This window comes from Gymnogyps californianus, chromosome 2, assembly GCF_018139145.2.
Source record: "Gymnogyps californianus isolate 813 chromosome 2, ASM1813914v2, whole genome shotgun sequence".
NCBI classification, from domain to species: Eukaryota; Metazoa; Chordata; class Aves; order Accipitriformes; family Cathartidae; genus Gymnogyps; species Gymnogyps californianus.
Genome location: NC_059472.1, coordinates 167651424 through 167657423, shown reverse-complemented (window position 1 = coordinate 167657423; position 6000 = coordinate 167651424). Strand labels below are relative to the sequence as shown.

Below are 6000 nucleotides of genomic sequence, written 5' to 3'. Positions count from 1 at the left end.
GACAGTACTTAATGGGGGCCTGCAGGAAAGCTGGGGAGGGACTCTGCGTCAGGGAGTGTAGTGGTAGGACAAGGGGTAATGGCTTTAAACTGAAAGAGGGGAGATTTAGATCAGATGTAAGGAAGAAATTCTTCACTGTGAGGGTGGTGAGGCACTGGCACAGGTTGCCCAGAGAAGCTGTGGATGCCCCCTCCCTGGAAGTGTTCAAGGCCAGGCTGGATGGGGCTTGGAGCAACCTGGTCTGGTGGAAGGTGTCCCTGCCCGTGGCAGGGGGGTTGGAACCAGATGATCCTTAAGGTCCCTTCCAACCCAAACCATTCTATGATTCTATGATTCTACAACTATGCCTGCTGTAAAAAGCACGTTCTTTCATCACTTACCATCCTGCTATCTACATTTCATCCCTAGATCTTCTTCTCCTGTCCTCCTGCATGCAAGGAGGGTTGCACTTCTGGACCAGAAGGGCCACGGTGGAATCTAAGCAAAAGCACCAGTGGTGGGTGAACTCTCCATTTGTCCCTGGACACTATGTTTTACAGCAAGCCTCCTTCCAGCTACTTCACCACATCAGTGAGTCCTCCTGTCCATTATAGGCATGCACGTGCTCCCAGAAGGACATCCTCTCCCCCACCAAATGTAGTCCTTTCCCACCCCACCTCACCCTCCCCAACCCATGGGATCTCCTTCATCCCCTGTCAGCCATCATCCACCCTCAAACTTGTCCGTCTCTGTGAACAACCATCTTGGTCCCCAAAGGTGAGATGACAAAGCTTTGCTGCCAGGAACCGAAATGTGCTGCTTGCTGTTCATCACCGTGTGTCAGCGCTGTAGCCACGCTAATGCCAGGGTTGCTCCTCCCTGCCTGGGGACAGGACCTGCTCTTATCACCCCCCAGAGACTGCACCAACTCCAAAGCACTGCTGCAAAGACACCCTCCCACTCCCGCCAGCACCCAGGGCCTCCCCAGCCGAGCTCAGGCCCCATCAGTGCCTGACAGCCCCATCTCCCCTCAGCCCCATGTTTCCTCACCGTATCCCCTTGGGCCCTTCCCTATCACCTCCAGGTGCCCTCAACGCCATCCCCCTCATCGCTTCCCCCAGCCGCCGTCTCCCTCACCGCTTCCCCTCAGCTGCCTTCCCCCTAGCCACATCCCTCAGCCCTCTCTCTGTTCCCCTCAGCCACGTCTCCTCAGCCCTCTCTCTGTTCCCCCTCAGCCACGTCTCCTCAGCCCTCTCTCTGTTCCCCCTCAGCCATGTCTCCTCAGCCCTCTCTCTGTTCCCCCTCAGCCATGTTCCCTTGGCCCCCTGTCTCTTCAGCCATGTCCCCTCAGCTCCCTCTCTCCTCAGCCACGTCCCCCCAGGCCCCTATCCCCCTCAGCCCACTCTCCCCCGCCTCCCCACACCTCTTCCCTCGGCCACCTGCCCTCTCTGCTCCCCCTCGGGCCGTTCCCTCACCCCCATCGCCCCACAGCCCTCCTCCTCCGCTGCGTTCCCCTCAGCCATGCCCCTTCCCCTCGCGGCTCCCCCTCACGCCGCACTCCCCTCAGCCCGCCCCCGCGGCCCCTCTCCCCGCGGCCCGGCCCGGCCCGCCCGCCCCGCCCCACCCAGCGCCATGGCCCCTCCGCGCCGCACCCTACCCCGCTGCCCTGTCACTACAGCATCTCCTCAGCCCCGCCCGCCGCCCGCCCGGCCCTGCGCCGCCCGCGCTCGCGGGGATTGGCGGACGGCGGGCGCGGCGCGGTGCCATTGGCGGAGCGGCGAGAGCCCGCCCGCGGCGCTAGCAGGGTAGTGCGCTCGGCGTGAGGCCAGCGGTGGCTCCGTTCCCTCCTCCTCCCCCGGCCGGGCCCGCAGGGGAGAGTGACACTCACCAGGCGGCTCCGTCCCGGCGGCAGCCCCCCGTGCCCCCCCTCCGTCTCTGGTAAGGGCCGCCGGGGGGGTGGGGGGGCTGCCGCTGCGGGCGGGGAGGGGGCGAGGGGACACCCCGCTCCGAGCGGGTGCGGCGCCCTCTGAGGCGATGGAGGGGTGGCCCGGCCCGGGCGCGGGGGCTCCGGCCTCGCCCTTGTGAGGGGCGCGGGCGGCCTGCGGTCCGGCGGGGCGGGAGGGGCGCCGGGGGCCGAGCGGGCCGGCTGGCGGGCGGGGGGCGGCGGCGGCGGTGGCAGCGTTCGTGGGGTCTTTTGTGAGGGGCGCGGCGAGGGGTGGGGGGGTGGAGGGGGGGGGGGGGAGGCCGGGCCGCGGGGAACCGGGCTGCGGCGGTTGGCAGCCAGCGGCGCGGGAGCGAGGGTAGGGTGGGCCGGGCTGCGGCGGGATCGGTGACAGGGGAGCTGCAGGGCGGGGGGAAGGAAGGTGCCGAAGCATCAGGAGAGCATCTGCCTGGAGAAGCTTGCGCCTGGGTCATCCCGGAGGAAGTGGGAGCTGCCGGGGAGCGTCTTTGTTGCATGGGGGGAAGAGGCTGAGGTGATCCTGGGGAAGGCTGCTGCTCCTGCAGCTTTACTTTAAACAGAGCTCTTTTAGAGCCGACTGCCCCCAAACACATAGGAAACGCTTCTTTTTGGTCGAGGGCAACGCTGTGAATCGGCACTTCTCGTTGGGACGTCTCGAAACTTTGTGTAACGTGGTTTTCCCCCCGACCTTCCCCGCTATCCTTCTGTTTGGCCAGTCTCCTTCCCTGCTTTATAAGGATTGTTGTGGCGTTGCATCAGGGGATATTTGTGCTGTAATTCGGTAACACAGAAGGGATAAGTATTTGCAGAGTTGCTGCTCGCTCGCAGCTTGGTGCGATGGGTGTGGCGAGCGGAGTGGATGCGGCAGACTCGAGGCCTATATGGTAGCGTTGCCCAGTCATCGGCAGATTCAAACAGCGATCTATTTATATAGATAAATAGATCCGGTTTCAACATGAGCAAACGTCTTTCTAAAAGAACAGTTGTAGTTTATAAGTATTAAACAAATGTTTACTACAGCATGATGTAAGATTGCTGCTAATAAGTTTAAACTCGAGACAGTGAAGTTTTTGGTTCTGAAGATGCTGTTCTACTGCCAAAAGCCATTTCTCAGTGTATCTTGCTGTAGGTAGTATGCTTTGTTGTAAACTCTACCCCTCTTAGAGGGGTATGTTAAATGCATGATCTGTGAACATATTAAAGCTGAATATAGCTGTTGGGTTTGGGGCTTTTTTAGGTTCTTCTTGATAACTCTTACTTGGTTGCTCCCTCTCTTATTTCTTTCCCCTGATTCCTGTATGGATTTAACAAATAAACTCATTTCTTTAGCTTTTTTTTAAAGTGTTTTTTTTTTTTTTTAAAGCTGGAATCCTATATTCAATGAACTGTGTTCTTCCTAGCTTACAATTTCAGCACAGTATCTGAAAGGCTTCTTGAATAATATAATAGACATCTAAGTACTTTCTCAGTATTTCAGCTTGTGGAATAGCAAACTTTGCTCAGTGCCTCCTTATGCCCTCTTTATGCAGGGCTCTGTGTGTGACGTTGCTGTAGCTTCACATTGTAAAATGAAAGGACAGGACTGTGCTGGAGTTTTACAGCTGTAAAGCTTATTTCCTCTTTGCTAGGGCTTGATTATTCCATCTGGTAAGTGTATGTTTTACTGGTATTATATATATATTATATATATATGCACTGTTGCAGCTTGATTAACTTTTTCTTTATTTGAGAAAGACAAATAAATTGTAACTCAAATATTCAACATAGCAATACAATTATGATAAAAGTGATATTGGCTGGACAGACCTGTCTCTGTTAAAATTGCTTTAAGGTTTTTTTTGTTCGTTTTTCCTTACGAGAACTGGTGAAATTTCTGATTATCCTTTCAGATGCATTTTTGAGGATTCATGGGCTCTTTTTTAATTTTTGATTTTTATCTTTTTTGCCATTCTCGCATCAGAAGAGATGGGCTTTTTCAGTTTTAAAAAGAGCTTAACTGACTTGCTATTGCAACAGCAGCAATATCCTGTGTCTTTTGTTTTCTTTGGTAATAATTACACGTTAGTGACAAATAATAAGCTTGAAGGCAGAATAGTTGATCTGTTTGTGAATGTGATTGTTGACTCTAAAACTGAAGGCCGTGGATATTATTAAATCTGTATTATGTGTCTCTGCAGAAATGACATCAGGGAAATATCAAATAATACAAAGAAGTGTCAGTGGTTTGAAGATCACGGCCCTGCAAGTTCAGCTAGAGCACAGTGTTGCCATGGGTACAGTTTTGTGGGTCATCCCTCGTTCCCCCCGAGTCCTCAGATGATATTAGGAGAGGATTATGTCACTCTTGCCCTTAAAGAACAAATGGGAAGCCTGTTGGTAGTACGCTTATGCCAGCGGATACTCATTGAAGCTTTAATATCTGACTTTATCAGATTGTTTCTTAAAAGCTAATGACTCTGTCAGTCAGTTTACATGTTGCTGGCCGGTGACCGTCGGGCAGGCTCTGGGGAGTGCTGAACACCACGGCTCAGCTCTGGGAACTGCGGAACCTCACCCTTGCAGGATATCTGGAGATCTGTTTTAACAAGTTGCCTAATTTGTCTGTGGGAAACTTTGAAGGTTGAGTAGTGTGGTGTTGTGGGTAAATGCATCACTTTAGCCCTTGCCCGCTGCCTGGTACGAGTTGGCTGTGGGCATCGTAGAGAGTGGAGCAAAGAGACCAGGAGGTGAATAATCACACGACAGGCTCCCATAAACTGTTGAAACCAGCTTGGACTTACTCTTGTATCTGTGTGCGCTGTGCCTTACAGTACTGGTAAGTGTCATTTAAAGATGGCAATACTAATTCTGAAGTACTTAGGTTTAGAGTACTCGTTCATTTCCCTTCCAGGGACACTAGACAGTTAAGTGTAGGTTTTAAATACCAAAGAATTGCTTAAACTGTTCTTTCTATCATGATATTAAACACCCCCCACACCTCCAACAACATAAGCACAAGACAACCTGAATAACAGAAATACAATGAAAATAGAAGCAACTTGTTTTTTGAAAGAGCAGTAGGTAAGGCTGTGTGGAGGGTGGGACATGACTTGATTTCCAGTCTTAAGCTCATTTTATGAAGTCCGATGAATACTCAGTTTAAACAAATGAATTACGTATTCTTTCTGGTGTTTGTAAAAGGGCTGACGCAGCCTTAATTTTAGCGAATGGAGCTATAATTATATTTGAGGTCCCAACCCCTGTAGTATTTTAGTGGTTACCTCTCTTCCCTAGAAATAAATGAATCTAAGCCATGAAATCAGATTTGAATTCTTGCAGAGTTCAGGTCTAGTTTGGACCCATCGCTTTTAGCACTGCTCTTGCTCTCGTATACTATTCTTAAGCTTACCTCATGTATACTAAACTCTGTATTGATATCTTCAGCTCATAACTCGGTATTTAAACTACATATGTTTCTATGTACATAGCACTGATGTACAGACTTCCAAATTCTGATATATGCCAAACTTATGACTAAGGGAAACCACTGGTCAGACAGGGTGTAAGTCTGTCAAGATGAATTCAAGCTACTTGCAATTCAAATGAAAGTGATGGTTACTTAAAAGCCAAATAATGTATAACTATACCTTGTTTTGGTCCAGAAAAATCCCAAATAATTTATTTTGCTAGTCCAGACATAGATTGGAAGATAAAATTCCAGTCTCCTTTGAGAATGAAGAGTTCAAGGCATGTTACTCATCATGGTGTTGCCAGTCTGATTGTAGATGGCAAAATTATATTTTGTGTATGTGCTTCTGGAGTTCCAAAGGCAAACTTGAAGAAGCTAATACTGCTCTGGAAGGCAGATAGTTATTTCCTGTAGTTTCCTGTTTACACTTCCTGTCCCAACTGAAATAGATCAATCTCTTGCTTAGTCAAATGTCTGTGTATATGGCTTCCTTGTGTCTTAACAGTGCAATCGAACTGATTTTCTTGGCGCCTTTTTTTCCCCTTGAAGGCGAATTAAATTATACTCAGCTGTAGATCAGAGAAATGCAGGGGTCTGTGATTACAGCAGACAG

At 50.7% G+C, this 6000-nt stretch overlaps 1 protein-coding gene across 1 annotated transcript in view; it reads left to right on the top strand.

Moving 5' to 3' along the window:
- Positions 1–1865: 1865 nt before the first annotated feature.
- MAP4 (microtubule associated protein 4) overlaps positions 1866–6000 on the top strand; it is a 161249-nt gene continuing 157114 nt past the window's right edge. The window contains 1 exon segment of the mRNA XM_050892110.1: positions 1866–1917. The gene's annotated coding sequence lies outside the window, so the exon portion shown is untranslated.